This window comes from Pristis pectinata, chromosome 10, assembly GCF_009764475.1.
Source record: "Pristis pectinata isolate sPriPec2 chromosome 10, sPriPec2.1.pri, whole genome shotgun sequence".
In the NCBI taxonomy this organism is placed as follows: Eukaryota; Metazoa; Chordata; class Chondrichthyes; order Rhinopristiformes; family Pristidae; genus Pristis; species Pristis pectinata.
In genome coordinates, this window is record NC_067414.1 from 64,104,101 (window position 1) to 64,121,150 (window position 17,050).

The following is a 17,050-nucleotide window of genomic DNA, read 5'->3' on the forward strand; positions in this document are numbered from 1 at the left end:
TGTGGATAAAAAATTCAGCCTAACAATCTTTGAAGTTGTAGATAATGGCATGTTATTATATCAGAATTCTCGGTGCTTACGGCAAGGCACAGGAGTCCTTAAATGTGTACATGAAAGGAACAGATATGTTCTTTCAGATGAATAACATTATTGAAATAAAGAAAGGGGGCAAAGACATTCAGAATGAGACCATATGTGAATACAGGAAAATGATCCTGTAATTAGAAATAGGGCCAGATATTTATACAATGTGGGCAAACAAATTTGTATCCCATAGTGAAACTGATGCCCCAATTAGGAGAAATAAATTACAAAATCAGTTCAACCCAGCACCAGAGATTTTAAAAAGTTACAAGTTTGGAACCATAACTAGAGGTCAGGAATGACAATTAATGATTAAACTGTTGCTCTGAAAGATCATTCATGGCATTGCAAGTTTGGTGGGTATCTGGATCGCTTATTAAGAGATAAGTTTGTGGCTGGACTAATGGATGAGTATTTTGAGCTTAAGTTACTTCATTCTCAAGATCTAATTTTTGAATGGGCATGCAAAATAGGAAGAGGAAGAAAACCTTCAGATATTCAAGGAAATGTTTAGGAGACTGCATTGATATAACATGAAACTTAACAAAAATCAAATGTTCTTTTGACCAAAAGGAAATAATCAGTAGGATAGGCAGCAACACCTCCGCCACAATTATCCTCACCATTGGTGTCCCACAAGGCTGCACTCTCAGCTCCTTACTTTCAATACACACACAACTGTGTGGTCAGATTCTGCTCTAACACGATTTAAAAGTTTGTAGATGACATCACCGTAGTGGGCTGGATCTCAAACAATGACGAGACGGAGTACAGGAAGGAGATAAAGAACCTAGTGGCATGGTATTAAGACAACAACCTCTCCTACAATCTCAGCAGAATAAAAGAGCTGGTCATTGACTTCAGGAAGCTGGTACATGCCCCTGTCTGTATCAATGGTGCTGAGGTGGAGATGGTTGAGACCTTCAAGTTCCTAAGTGTAAACATCACCAATAGCTTGTCCTGGTCTAGCTACGTAGGCAGTATGACCAAGAAAACTGCTTTCTCAGAAGGCTAAGGAAATTCAGCATGTCCCCGATGACCCTCACGAATTTTTGCAGATGCACCATAGAAAGCATCCTATCTAAGACCGCAAGAAATTGCAGAGCTGTGAACACAGCCCAGTCGATCATGAAAACCAACCTCCCCTCCATTGACTCTATCTGCACTTCTCACTGCCTCAGGAAAGCAATCAACATAATCAAGTACCCCTCCCACTCCAGTAAGTCTCTCTTCTCCCCCTTCCCATTGGGCAGAAGATACAAAAGCTTGAGAACATGTACCACCAGGCTCAAGGACAGCTTCTATTCATTGTTATTAGATTTGAACAGATCTCTTATATGATAAAGATGAACTCTTGATCTCTCAATCTACCTCATCATGGCCTTTGCATTTTATTTGTCTACCTGTACTGCACTTTCTCTGTAACTGTAACACTATATTCTGCATTCAATTTTGTTTTCCTTTTGTACTATCTCGATGTATTTATGTGCAGAATGATCTATCTGGATGGCATGCAAATGAAAGCTTTTCACTGTATCTCAGTACATGTGACAATAATAAACCAATTACCAATCACCAATTATCCACGTTTGAGAGTAAATGTTGAAGAGAACATTGACACTGTCATCAGAGCCAGGAAACCCAACAGCATCACTGAGCTTTGGTCATTTCTCAGTATGATCCAGTCCTATGCTAGATTTCTACCAGACTTTGCCACAGTATTGGCACTACTTCATCAGCTTTTATAGCCATGATGGTAAAGATCAGTGTTACGCATATGATCTGTGTAAGAAAAGGCTTGGCAATGGGTCGTTTTTGGTGCATGATGATACCTATTGACGTTTCAATGGGGCAGTGATGAGCTATGTCATGGACATTGGCTAAGAAATGCTTGTTACATCCATGTGATACAAACAGATCAAAGGTGAAACAAATTACTCTCAGATGGAGTAATTTGTAATTTGTACTTGTAACTTGTAATTATATTCAGAGTTCCAAGGTTTCACCAATTTTTGCTGGAAAGACCATTCACATCAGTTACTAACCACCAGTTGTTGACTATTCTAGAAATGAAGTCTGCTGTTCCCACCATGGCTGCATCAAGGCAGCATTGAAGTCTGAATATGACTATGAAATTGTGTAAATAACATATAAGTGAATCACAATGGCAGATGCCTTTTCAGGACTACCCTTTGATTAAGACACAAGGAATATAGAAGACAAAATTTATAATCAACCAGTGGTAGAAAACAATTCCCACATCATAGCAGTGGAACTAGCAGGAGCTACATAGAAAGACTGTTTCAAAGCAAGTGTGTCAACAAACATTAAGTGGATGGGCAAATTTAGAATCAAGCATGAAGGTAAATAACCAAACTGGCATTGACAAAGTTATTGAAGTTCAAGTCAAACGTTATATGGTATGACAGGATTACAGAATGTACCTTCCTAAAGCATCACTCCAGATGTTGACATGGCCTATAAGACCATTTCAGCCAATCCATGTTGATTATTGCTAAAAAGGAGTGGACAATTTCTTGATATTAGAATCATAGAGGTATAGAGTCAAATAGCATGGAAACAGGCCCTTCAGCCTGTTGTGTTGCCCAGACAGCTAGTTCCATCTGCTGTGTTTGGTTCATAGCCCTCTAAACTTCTCCTATCCATGTACTTATCTAGATGGCTTTGAAATGCTGCTAATGTGCCTGCCTTAACCACTGTTTCTGGCAGCCCATTCCAAATATGCCCCACCCTTTGCATGAAGAAGCTTCTGTTGATGTCCCTTTTAAATCTCTCGCCTCCGATCTTAAACCTATGCCCTCTTGTTTTCAGCACCTCCTTCCTGGGAAAAAGACTATGTGTTTTCAACCCTATTCTATGCCCCTCATGATCTTATATGCCTCTATCAGGTCACCCCTCAATCTCCTATGTTCCAGGGAATAAAGTCCTAGTCTACGCTACCTCTCCTTGTAACTCAGGCCCTCAAGTCCAGGCAATATCCTGGTAAATCTTTTCTGCACTTACTAGTTTAATAACATCTTTCCAATAACAGGGTGACCAAAATTGTAAAGTGTGGCCTTACCAATGCCTTATATAACTGCAACATAACTTCCCAACTCCTATACTCAATACTCTGACTGATGAAGGCCTGCATGCCAAAAGTGTTCTTCACCACCCTATCTTTCTGTGATGCCACTTTCAGCAAACTACGCACTTCCACTCTTAGGTCCCTCTGTTCCATAACAGTCCCCAGGGCCCTACCATTTACTGTATAAGTCCTACCCTGGTTTGATCTCCCAAAATGCAATACCTCGCATTAATTGACACAGCTGGTTGTAATATCGGAAAGTAAAGCCTGTGAACTTGTATAGCACCACAGCATGCACGACAGAAGAGTTAAAGTCTAATTTTGCAACACAAAGACTTCCTGAAGGAGTTGCATCAGGTAATGGTCCACAGTTCAAATTGTTTTACTTTGAATGATTCATGTAGAGCAATGCAATGCAACTCAATTTCACTTCTCCAAATGGGAAAGGTCAAGTTGTATGGTAAAACAGGCACTGAAGAAACAGGTTATGAAAAGTTGATTGAAATTTATCATGGACATTGACACAGTATTTCTCCTAGGCTATAAGACAACACCACACTCCACAGCAGAATATATTTCAGCTGAAATGTTAATGAATTAAAGACTCAAAACATGATTGAGTCTTATTAGTCCTAATATAGATGGGAGGATGGAGGAGCCACAATTAAAATAGAAAATACATCACAACCAAGCCACAAGGAGAATAACTTTGGCCTGCATGACAGAGATCATGCACGGAATCCTTTCAGCAGGTCAGACAGGAAGATATGGAACATCAGAAAATAGTAAGTAAAGGAATTACCTTGTGAAAATTGGAGAAAAATCTGAGAAGTTCATGTTAACCACTCAATCCTTGCAAAGGATACCCTAGGAGAATAGCAAAGGCTAAAGGCGTTTCTGAAGAGAATTCAACTATTTCCTTCAGAGGAATCAACAAGTGATATTTCTAACGAGAATCAAAGTCAAGGGACATCTTTAAGTCCAGAGGTAGATGACGCTTCAACAATAGTCATGAATCTAAAACTTCAGTGCGGGTAATACCAGCACTGCTGTGAAGATCAAAGTGCAGAAACCAATGACTCAGTTAAATTTATAAAATGTTAAGTTAATTTATGTTTATTAAAAACAAAGGGAAATAAAGTACATGAGCTCAATAGGTTGTTAAGCTGTAAGGAGGTCCATTGCAGAACACACTGACTTGTATTCAAAATACCAGTGTGGGTGTTTATTTCAAGGGCTGACTGTGGAACTTCTACAAAACATTGTTGCAATCCACAGAGCCATTAGTCAGATGATATAGACCTTAAATGTCTAACAGACAATAACAATCACATTTCACAATAACAAATAGATAAAAGATAATAATTCAGTACTTCTTGAACAACGTACAAGGGTAATGCAGAATGTAGCAGGTTTCTAGTATGTCATAATAATTTAATATTTTCTGCATCACCTGAAGTATCACAATAAGACCAAATGACTCTACAAAAAATAATAGTCTCACTCCATGACAAATAGGTGTAATCAATTTATGCATTTTAAATATCTGCAGTGGCATACTTTCTTAAAGGTGAATGTGAAGGCAATAATCATGAAATTTAGGATGGGTTCTGATTTTCATGTTAATTCCATCATTGTTTGTGAGACTTGGATGCTGCTCAGAGGTGAATGTTTCTTCAGCATGCTCTGACTCAATCAAATTTATGCTTGATGCTTCTGCAGTGAGATTCCCTTGCCCTATACATTAAATTATAATACCATCACAAAGTTGGGCCGATGCAATATACCATTGTTGATATATCCTTCATTTCTCAACATATAGTTATACACCAAAACTACTTTTATTCATACCGTGACACCATAATGTTTTATTTTCCTTTGTCATATTGCTGAATATAAATCTTCTGGACCATCTGTCTATTAAACAAAAATATTGCTTTAATAGGCTAGCTGTCTTAAAAGTCAGAAACAATTGAAGGCCATAGTTTTTACAAATTATTAAAATTAGTGCTATCAGTAATGTAAACAGAAGCAATAGGTTTTCTAAGGAAGATTTCTGCTTAAAAATACTGCTTCGTAATTCCAGATTTATTTTTGCTGACATTTAAGTGCTTTTATGGGAAACCTTGTAATCTTTTGAATATCATTGTTCCTTGTCTAGCATTTCATGTTCTGAGGTAAACTATACATAATTGTATATTTAAAATGAAAAAAAAAGCTTTTTGTTGTGTGTTTTATTCCCCTTTCAGCATTCCATAACTAATGGACTACATTTAGAAGTCCAGACAGTAACTGTTATTACATTAGCAACAAATCCAATAATTTGTGGACAGCAAAATCTCATAAGCAGCAAATGAGTTGAAAGAGCAATCAATTCATCTTGCCCAATATTAGTCAAGGAAGAAATGTTGCCCAAGATACTAAAGGAACTGCCTATTTTGGTCAAATGAGCAACTGAGTATATGACATTGAGTCTCATCCAAAAAGGCACTGCTTCCAGAGTGTTGCAGTCCTTGAGCACAGTGCAAGTGTTTAAGCCTAGATATTATGTTAATGAACAAAGCAGAATTTAAACCAAAACTTTATACTCAGAGGTGACACTGCCACCAGAAGAGAAATCTAAAGCAATATTAAGGAAGTCTGTTGATGGGATGGAAAGAATTGTTGTAAATTATTTAGCTATACTAAACATGAAACAAAATATCCCAGTGGCTATAAAAATCAACTGTGGAAATTGTAGTTAGAAAAATTGAATAATAATTCCAGTATTTAATAATATTTACACTGTATTTAGTGCATCCATTGGGGCTTTATTTACAAAGAGAGAGCATATTTTGAATATTTTACATTTAAACATATAAGTTGATTACAGAAAAATCATGCAGTGTGCCTACCTGAATTTCCAATATGCTCTGCTAGCAGGCAAGCATCTTACTGCAAAAAGGTGAACACAACATTAAGACCTCTTGGAAGGATATAGTTTCAACAATTTTGTATATTGTACATAGAACATAAAACAGTACAGCACAGGAACAGGCCCTTCAGTCCACAATGTTGTGCCAAATTAAGCTAATGACACCTAATCCTTTCTTTCTGCACATGGTCCATATCCCTCCATTCTCTCCATATTTGTGTGCCTATTTAAGAGCTTCTTAAATGCCTCTGTCATATCTGCTTCCACCACCATCTCTGGCAGCACATTCCAGGCACCCACCGCACTCAGTGTAAAAAAAATTTGCCCTGTGCACCTCCTTTGAACTTCCCCTCCCTCTCACCTTAACTGCATGCCCTCTAGTATTAGACATTTAAAACTTAGGAAAAAGATACTGGCTATCTACTCTATCTATGCCTCTCATAATTTTATAAACTTCTATCAGGCCTCCCCTCAGCCTCTGCCGCTCCAGAGAAAACAACCCTAGTTTGTCCAACCACTCCCTCTAACACATGTTCTCTAATCCTGGCAGCATCGTGGTAAACCTCTTCTGAACCCTCTCCACATCCTTCTTATGATGGAGACACCAGAACTGAATGGAATACTCCAGATGCGGCCTAACCAGAGTTTTATAAAGCTGCAACATAACTTCCTGACTTTTGAACTCAATGCCTCAACTAATAAAGGCAAGCATGCCATATGCCTTCTTTACTATCCTGTCAACTTGTGCGGCCACTCTCAGGGAACAATGGACTTGGACCCCAAGATTCCTCTGGACGTCAATGCTGTTACAGGTCACCTCTGCCTCCATGCCCTCTTCTTTGGCAAGGATTCCCCACCCCCTCTGATGACATCTTCTCCCGCCTCAAGCACCCCTCCTCCTCTTGGACACCACCCTCTGGCCTTCTGTCCCCTTTGGAACTTTTCAGCTCTAACTGCCGACAGGACATCAACTGTCCCAACTTCACCACTCCCTTCACCCACTCCAACGCACTGCTCTCCACTCTCTCTGCACCAATCTCAACCTCACCATCAAACCCGCAGACAAGGGTAGTGCCATTGTAGTCTGGCAGACTGACCTCTACCTTGCAGAGGCCAAACTGCAGCTGTTGGACACCTCCCCTTATCTACCTCTGGACCAGGACCCCACTGAGGATCATCAGGTCACTGTCTCCCATACCATCACTGACCTCAGCACCTCCAGAGATCTTCCCTCCACAGCATCCTCCTTGTTGCTCAACCCCACACTGCTTTGTTTATTGAATACAGCTCCACCTTCAATACTATAACTCCAATCAAACTCATTACCAAACTCTGAGAACTGGGACGCAACACCTCCCTCTGCAACTGGATCCTTGACTTCCTGACCAACAGACCGCAATCAGTAAGCATAGGCAGCAACACTTCCACCATGATTATTCTCAACACTGGTGCTCCACAAGGCTGTGTCCTCAGCCCCCTACTCTACTCCCTATACACTCATAACTGCATGGCCAGATTCTGCTCTAACCCCATCCACAATTTGCAGGTGATACCACCATAGTGGGCTGTATCTCAAATTACAATGAGTCGGAGTACAGGAAGGAGATAGAGGGCTTAGTGACATTGTGTCATGATAACAACCTTTCCATCAATGTCAGCAAAACAAAAGAGCTGGTCATTGACTTCAGGAAGGTGGGCGGTGCACATACACCTGTCTACATCAATGGTGCTGAGACCGAGAGGGTTGAGAGCTTCAGTTCCTAGGAATGAACATCACCAATAGCCTGTCCTGGTCCAACCATGTAGATGCCATGGCCAAGAAAGCTCACCAGTGCCTCTACTTCTTCAGGAGGCTAAAGAAATTTGGCATGTCCACCTTGAAACTCACCAATTTTTATCGTTGCACCATGGAAAGCATCCTATCTGGATGCATCTCGGCTTGGTATGGCAACTGCTCTGCCCAGGACCGCAAGAAACTGCTGAGAGTTGTGGACACAGCTCAGCACATCATTGGAAACCAGCCTCCCCTCCAATGGACTCTGTCTATACTTCTCACTGCCTCGGTAAAGCAGCCAGCATAGTCAAAGACCCCACCCACCTGGGACATCTTTCTTCTCCCCTCTCCCATCAGGCAGAAGATACAAAAGCCTGAAAGCATGTACCACCAGGCTCAAGGACAGCTTCTATCCCACTGTTATAAGATTATTGAATGGTTCCCTAGTATGATAAAATGGACTATTGACCTCACAATCTACCTCGTTATGACCTTGCACCTTATAGTCTACCTGCACTGCAAAGGAGTCACAGAGGGTGATCCCTGCAGAAAGCAGAGAGGGGATGGGAAGGGAAGATATGCCTGGTGGCGGGGTTCCGTTGTAGGTAGTTACACTTTATTCTGCATTCTGTATTGTTTTACCTTGTACTACCTCAATGCATTGTGTAATGAATTGATCTGTATGAACAGAATGCAAGACAAGTTTTTCACTGTACCTTGGTACAAGTGACAATAATAAATCAATTCCAATTGTGTGGAGCTTGTCAATTTCACCAACTTTGCTACCAACTTCCACCCTGCTCTCAAATTCATTTGGTCCATCTCCAACACCGCTCTCACCTTTCTTGATCTCTCTGTCTCCATCTCAGGAGACAGGTTATCCATCGACATTTACTACAAACCCACTGACTCTAACAGGTACCTCGACTACACCTCCTCGCACCTAGTCACTGGCAAGGATGCCATTCCCTTTTCTCAGTTGTTCCATCTCCGCCGCATCTGTTCTTGTGATGAGGCCTTCCATTCCAGGACATCCGAGATGTCCTCCTTTTCAGAAAATGGTTTTTCTCCCCCAATGATATTGATGGACCCCTCACCCGCATCTTCCCTATTTCCCGCACTTCTGCTCTCATCCCATGGCACAGTCCTCACCTACCACCCCAATAGCTTACACATCCAACATATCATTCTTCACAATTTCCACTACCTACAACGAAACACCACCAGGCATATTTTCCCCTCCCCTCCCCTCTCTGCTTTCCGCAGGGATCACTCTCTGTGACTCCCTTATCTGCTCATCCCTTTCCACCGATGTCCCTCCCCCCCCCCCCCCAGGCACTTGACCCTGTAACCACGCAAGGTGTTACCCCAGCCCCTGTACCTCCTCCCTCACCACCATCCAGGGCCCTAACCAGCCCTTTCGGGCGAGGCATTCTTTCACATGTGAATCCAGTGGTGATCCATTGCAGCCTCCTCTACATTGGTGAGACCAGATGGAGAGTGGGGGACCACTTCATCGAGCACCTTCCCACCGTCCGTCGTGCCAGCTGGGATCTCTCAGTGGCAAGTCACTTCAGTTCCACTTCCCATTCCCACACCAACATGTCTGTCCATGGCCTCCTCCACTGCCAGGTCATGGCCAAACAGAAAGTAGAGGAACACCACATATTCTGCCTGGGCAATCTCCAACCTGGCGGCATGAACATTGAAATCTCTAACTTCTGGTAACTGCTCCCCCTTTGTCTCTTTCACCCCATTTTTCTTTTCTCTCTCTCTTCCTCATCCAACCGGCCCCCATCACCCTATGTCTTTTCCCTCCCCCATCCTCTGTCTCTGCTCATCACCCACACTCTCCTCCCACTGGTTCCCCTCCCCACTTCCCTCCCTTTATTTCATGCTGCATCGTCTTCTCCTATCAGATTCCATCATCTTCAGGCCTTTGTCACTTTTACCTATCACCTCTCAGCTTTTGACATAATTCCCACTCTCCCCCCCCCCATCTGCCTATCACACCCCTCACCTGGATTCTCCTATAGCCTGCCAGCTCTTGGACCACCCCCTCCCCTCATCTTTTAATACTGGCTATCTCCTCTCTTTCTTTCCAGCCCAGACAAAGGGTCTTGACTCGAAACATTGACTCAATAGATGCTGCCTAACCCGCTGAGTTCCTCCAGCGTTTTATGTGTTGCTCCAGATTCCTGCATCTGCAGTCCTTTGTGTCTCTATCCTGCCACTAACTGTGTACTTTTCCCTTACATTTGATCTCCCAAAGTGCAACACCTCACACTTGCCTGGATTAAACTCCATCTGCCATTTCTCCAGCCATATCTGCAACTGATCTATATTCTGATGTATCCTTTGGCAACCCTCTACACTATCCACAATGCCACCAAACTTAGTGTCATCAGCAAACTTACTAACCCACCATCCACGCTTTCATCTATGTCATTTATATATCATAAACAGCCGAGGTTCCAGTACAGATCCCTGTGGTACACCACTAGTCATGGGTATCTAGCCAGACTAAGACCCATTGACCACTACCCTCTATGTCTTCTGTAGGCAAGTGAATTCTGAATCCAACAGCCAAGTCACCGTGGATCCCATGCATCTTAATCTTCTGCATGAGCCTACCGTGAAGGACCTTGTCGAATGCCTTACTAAAATCCATGTGGATAACGTCCACTTCTCTACCCTCATCAATCACCTTGGTCACCTCCTCAAAAAACTCGATCAAGTTAGTAAGATATGACCTGCCCTGTACAAAGCCATGCTGACTGTTCCAAATTTTTCCAAATGCTCATAAATCCTATCCCTAAGAAATCTCTCTAACAGCTTCCCTACCACTTATATGAGACTCACTTGCCTATAAGTTTCAGGATTATCCCTATTTCCCTTCTTGAACAACGGAACAACATTAGCTACTCACCAGTCCTCTGGAACCTTGCCTGTGGCTAGAAAGGACACAGAGATCTTGGTTAAGGCCCCAGCAGTCTCACTGTAGGAGATTGTTTTCTGTTTCTTAATAATTGAAGCCCATCTTCAATCAAAGTAATACAAAATAGGGAAGATGATTTTTATATATGTTTTGGAGCCTAGGATAATATTAAAAATTGAGGAATATTCCAGCAATATGTAGAGCTTTAAGTTTTTAATTTTAATTTTTGGTTTCTGGGGATTTTTGGTTTTTATTACAGTTTGGCAAAATCAGTTATCCTTGGCTATTAGAGATATACAGTCAAGTGATACATCAAATCAGCATGTACAAGGTACAACTAAATTGAAATTGGTAATAAAATCAGTAATAATATTCAAATTCATACTACCTTATTAACACTTAGTGCTGTTTACTTGATTAACGCCATTATCATCTTCATATTACTCACCATTAGATCCCACAAACAAATAGGAATGATCGGTTATTAATAAAAGCAGTTTGAAAGATGCAAGCAAAATTCTTAAAATTTTTAATGTACCACAATTATCAAGTCACATCCTCAAAGAACTCTAATAAATTAGTCAAAGATAATTCTTTCCTTATATGTCCACTGTAACTCTGCTCAATCCTATTATTCTTTTCTAGATGTTTTGTTATTACCCACATCGTTATAGATTCCAGCATTTTCCCTATCACTGATGTTAAGCTAACAGTTTAACAGTTCTCTGTTTTTTCTCTCCCTCACATTTGTTCCCCTCCAATCCACAGGAGCAATTCTAGAAATTTGGAGGATGATATCCAGAACATCTGGTAACTCTAAAGCCATTTCTTTTAAAACTCTGGGATGTAGATCATCAGGATCTTCAGATTTATCAGCCTCCAAGCTTGTCAACTTCTCTAGTACTATTCTTTTACTAATATTTAGTTCCTTCATTGCTTCACTAGGCCTTAATTCTTTAATATATTCAATGGGTTTTGTGTGTCTTCTGTGATAGCAGATGCAAAGTATTTATGTTGCTGCTCTGCCATTTCCTTATTCTCCATTATGAATGATCCTTTCACTGTCTGCAAGGGTTCCACATTTGTAATAAAATGCCCTAAATTTGGTGATTATTGTTATTGCTTATGCATATATGTGTTGCAATTCCTGTCCCTGCCGCTCTTGCGCTCTGCCTTTCATGAACAAAAAATTTATCGTTAATAGGCATTAGTTGCTATCGTGGGAAAAGAATTATGCAAATATAAATTACCTGCCAGATTATGTGATCCCTTAATCCTTTAGAATCAAAATATGTGCCAAAACTGTGCTTAATGATATTGTGGATTTCTTGAAAATTTAAGAAGTGTGAGGAACATTTCCATTAGGATTTAGCTGGATCACCATAAGCATTCTCTGATGCTGATTCAATGCTTGGTTAGATTTGGAGGAGTGCTTCACGATAGTTTAACCTAAATGTCAAATAATAGTGTATTATGCTCTGTGCTGCAGAATCTACCACATAGATAGGTTTGTCATAAAATACTTCCTATTACTTAGCTTTGGCAACACTGGGTACTAGACAAACAAGAGAAAGTAAAATGAATGACCTCTGACAAAACAGAGGCCATGCTGCAGACTAGAATTCTTCTGGGGACTGATGCAAATATATTTTACACATATCATAGAGTGCATTACATACTTGAGTGGATATACTTGCTTGGGGTCAGTTCAGCATGGATTCACTGGATTGATTCCTGGGATGGGGGTGGGGAGGATGAGAAATTGAACAAAATTAGCTATATTCACCAGATTTTAGATTAAGGAGAGGTGATCTGATTGAGACAGATTCTGTGAGGGATTGATATAGTAGATGTTGAGAGGTTATTCCCTCTAGCTGGAGAATCTAAATCTGGGAAACATAGTGTCAAAATAAAGGGCCATGTAAGATCGAAAGAGGAAAAAAGCCTCTACACAGAATGATTTGGTCGCTCCGTGTTTGAGTGTATTGAAGGCTGAGATAGGTAGACTTTAGACAAGTGAATCAAAGGATATGGTGATTGGGATGGAAAATGGGGAGGCACAGCATCAGCTGTGGTCTAAATGAATGACACAGCAAGTTCAAAGGTTTATTTTTCTTATCTTGCATGTTAAAGTCCTTGCATATCACCCATCACTGTGACTGGCGGGAGTGAACGTTTGTTGAAAAACATCCACATAGGAAACATGATTTGTTTTGAGCTACAGGAATTTTGGCAGTTGGAAGGGCGACCATCAGTTTGTGTTACAAAAGGAGATGGATTTTAATGGAGATAGTTGGAATACATTATTTTGATTCCAAATGGGAACATATTAATTTTCTGATCTTCAAAACAGGTGTTGAAGGTGTTGAATTGTGCTGAAGGAAAGCACCACATTTGCAGATGAATAATTCTATTTCCATAATCAGGAGCTAACCTTCAAGGGACTTTTTTTTTTGTTTTGATGTATTCTAAATAAATTACCCATGAAGATAGCTGTAATATCACTGCAGGGACATTTGCTTGTGCTTCTGGGAGGGTTTTAATTAGCTTGGCAGGAGAATAGGAAACAAAACTTGAAGTTAGAAATATGGTAAGCAAAATAAAGAGGCAGAGGAAACAAAGACAGGCGGCAAATAGGGTCAGAGTATGGGAAAATGTTAAATGGTCAAATCTATAGACACTATGTCTATATTGGAATAGCTATCATATTGGAATTCTCTACCCCACTTGGCTGTGGAGGCTCAGTCTTTGTTCTTTTGAAATAATAGATTTCTGAATATTAAGGAAATCAAGGGATATGGGGATAGTGTGGAAAATGGTGCCAAGATGGAGCATCTTGATGAATGGTGGAGCAAAGGGCCTATCCCTACTCCTATTTTTCATGTTCTTATTAGGGTAGTATGGTTACAGTTTCTGGCTGTTTTCCAAAAGGAAGTGATGAATTAAGTGGCCTCAGCAAACAATTGGTCAGTTATCTGCTTTGGGACAAGTATAGTCTGAAGCCTACCTATCACCTCCCAGCTTCTCACATCATTTCCACTCCCCCACCCCCGCCCTTCTCCCATCTACCTACCTTCCTCCCTCTCACCTGGATTCACCTATCACTCACCAGCTTGTGCTCCTTCCCCTCCTCCCACCCTTTTATTCTGGCTTCTGACCTCTTTCTTCCCAGTCCTGATGAAGGGTCTCGGCCTGAAATGCCGACTGTTCATTTCCCTCCATAGAAGTTGTCTGACCTGCTGAGCTCCCCCAGCATTTTGTGTGTGTTGCTATGGTCTGAAGCTTGTGAGATGTGACAAAGATCACTGTGGCTATTTGGAAATTGTCTTCCATATATAAAAAAAGCTCAACATTGTGGTAACCTTCACAACCACTGAAGATCTAGAAATCTTGCTACAAGAATGATGTTATAGATATCTTCAGGAATCTTGTTCTCTGCATGACCAGGTACGAGGAACTGGCCTCATACACATGATATTGGAGGAAGTGTACTGGAGCATTTAAGATGCAATATGATCTTTCTTTTTCAGAACCTACCAACACAGTTGTCTGCTCTCAGCTCCTCAAAAACCAAAACAGGTGCAGATGCAGATTCAGAGCAGATAAGAAAGCATCCAGAAGTCTCCATGTCATTTCTCCACATATTCTTTTGCCTAGTTACAACTAGTTATGACTTGAATATACAGTAAATGCATCAAAGAGGAAGCTAAGACTCCCTGAAGCATTTGTGTTTTTCCTCTCCTTCGTTTAAGATTCAGGAGTCAATCCAATAAGCTTTGTGCAAAGTTGACATACAAGTTTCCATGCACCTTAAGCCTTTGAGTCAAGTCATGGCCATAAGTATATCAGACACTGCTTAGTTTCAACCCTCAAAACCCACCTCTATATGGAACATGTGTCTGATACTCAGCAGCATGATGTTTGATCCTGGAAAGCAAAATTTTAGTATTGACATTTTGGGTAAATTGGAGAGCACTGGAAAAGAAGCATTGGGATTGTGATGCAGCAGCACAATGGATACACAAGACTGAATTACTAATGTTTTAAGGATGCGAAACAAAAGGCAGTTATTCTCATAACTTATTCAACTCTATGCACTTTATATTATGTGACAATCTGAAGGGTCTTCTTAGATATGTATTATACAGTGAACGGAGACCCAAAAGTTCAGGGTTAAAAAGTATACTGGAGGTCATTTTCTGAGGCAATGGAATAGTCTATTTTCTGTTGACTGCATAACTTAAATGGCTCTGAGAATATGCCTTTCTTGATGGTTTGCTCATTGAAGTTATATTACGTTAATTAATAGATGCTTAATATTTTTTAAATAAATAAAATACTGTACAGATGAGGAGGAATAAATACTCAATACTTTTGAGTAATGGGAAGTAGTTGGAGATTAAATATCAAATACAGATAATGCAACAAATGTCAGTTATGCTATGTCATTTAGTTGCACTCCCAATTCTAAGTTTGAAAGTTCCAGATTCAAATCCTGCTCTAGAAACTTGAGCATAAAAGTTGAGGCTGCAGTACAGCACAGAACTGAAGAAGTGCTGCACCATGGGAGATGTTATCTCTCAAATGAGACAGCACAGCTTGCTCTTTCAACTGGATGTAAATGGCATTATTTTGAAGATGAATGTCAGAGTTATCCCTGGAGTTCTGGCTAATATCAATCCTTCCAACAGCACTTCAACTACAGATCATCTTTTGTTCCGCACATTGTTCGCAAAACTGACTGCTTTACTTCCAACATTACAACAGTGAAAAGCACTCCATTCGCTCTGGGTTATTTTGAAAGGAATACGAAAGGTGCTTCAAATATGCATACTTTATATCTAGATCCAAATTATTGTACTGTCATCTGTTTATTAAATAAATAATCATCTATTGGTTTCATAGATCATGAATCTGATTTGAATAGAAACATAGAAAACCTACAGCACAATTCAGGTCCTTCGGCCAACAAAGCTGTGCTGAACATGTCCCACCATAGAAATTACTAGGCTTACCCAATAGAAACACAGAAAACCTACAGCACAATTTAAGTAGAAAAATCAGCGTTTTGAAGGGGACTTTCATTGTGGTTAAGATAGCTGGTGAAAGTCTGCAGCATGCTGTGAGAGATGGTAGATCAAAGGTGAAAGAGGACATCCAATCTCCTGATGCATCTCTGGATGTATTTGCTGTTGATGTCCTCCATTTGCAGAGGGCCAGGAGTGTACACAACTGACCAATGGCACCTATAGTCAATGCAAACATTCTCACTGCTCACCTGTAAACAATCTTTATCCATTCTGATGAAGAGTCTTCAACCTGAAATGTTAGCTGTTTCTCTCTCCATCAATGCAGCCTGGTGTTTCCAGCACTTTCTGTTTCTATTTCCTTATCTAAATGGAACGGAAACTAATCTTCAAATAGCAGCTCCAAGAGCTGTGTTCAGAAATGAAGGTGCCCAATCAGGAACTAAAGGATAAGCATTTGGAACAATGTCCAGTCAGAAGTATCTATCATCTGTTTACAACTGCAAGCTTGGCACATACGTTTCCCAGCCTGAACACACTGTCACTTTAGTTAACCATGACAGTTCATCTCCCAAACACAGTGCATAATACTTGCTGACACATTTCTTTTCCAAGATGAGGGACATGCTTGGCTGCAGTTTTTGCAATATCAAGATCATGTCCATTTGACTGAGTAGCGCTGGGGTTAAACTTGCCATGCAGAATGATTTTTGTTGACGCCCATTCTGCGCCCTTGCGATGCTACCCTTCCTCATGGCTGCCCTCAGCTTGTCAGGCACAGGCCAGATTGTTCTCCATGCTGCAGCCAATCTAAGACTTCCCCCAGACAACTTTTATGGCCATTATGGCCATGTGGGAGTGAAGGACATTGAATGGCAGGGCAGCACAACCTGGCTGTCAATCCGTGATCATCAGTAGTCCTTCCTGCATGAACAATGAATTTTCCAATTTCAGGTAACCCCCCCTCCCCCTTTCTGATCCTCCTCCGGTCATCTATTTTTGTCCCCTTTCCTCCCTCCCCCTTTCAGCCACCCTGCTTCTTTTCCCTCCTCCTCCTGGTTCCATCCACCTACTATCCACACATTTCACTCACCAGCTCTCCCCCATCTGGTCCTGGCTCCGTCTGCCTTTCACCTCTCCCCTGATAGTTCCCATTATCACCTTCCTTACTTATCAGATTCCAGCACTGGTAGCCTCTGTTTTCCTGCTAATCATCCTCCATCCC

At 41.0% G+C, this 17,050-nt stretch overlaps 1 protein-coding gene and 1 long non-coding RNA gene across 6 annotated transcripts in view; one reads left to right on the forward strand and one right to left on the reverse strand.

Annotated features, from left to right (window-relative positions):
- Positions 1 to 17,050, forward strand: part of LOC127574876 (tudor domain-containing protein 15-like) — a 105,708-nt gene that overhangs the window by 47,990 nt on the left and 40,668 nt on the right. The gene's annotated exons all lie outside the window — the stretch shown is intronic.
- On the reverse strand, positions 4,376 to 16,164 carry LOC127574879 (uncharacterized). Its single transcript, XR_007956969.1, has 4 exons — positions 16,077 to 16,164; positions 12,478 to 12,532; positions 6,067 to 6,106; positions 4,376 to 5,089 (listed from the first exon to the last, which is right to left on the reverse strand). It is a non-coding gene; the product is annotated as an uncharacterized LOC127574879 (long non-coding RNA).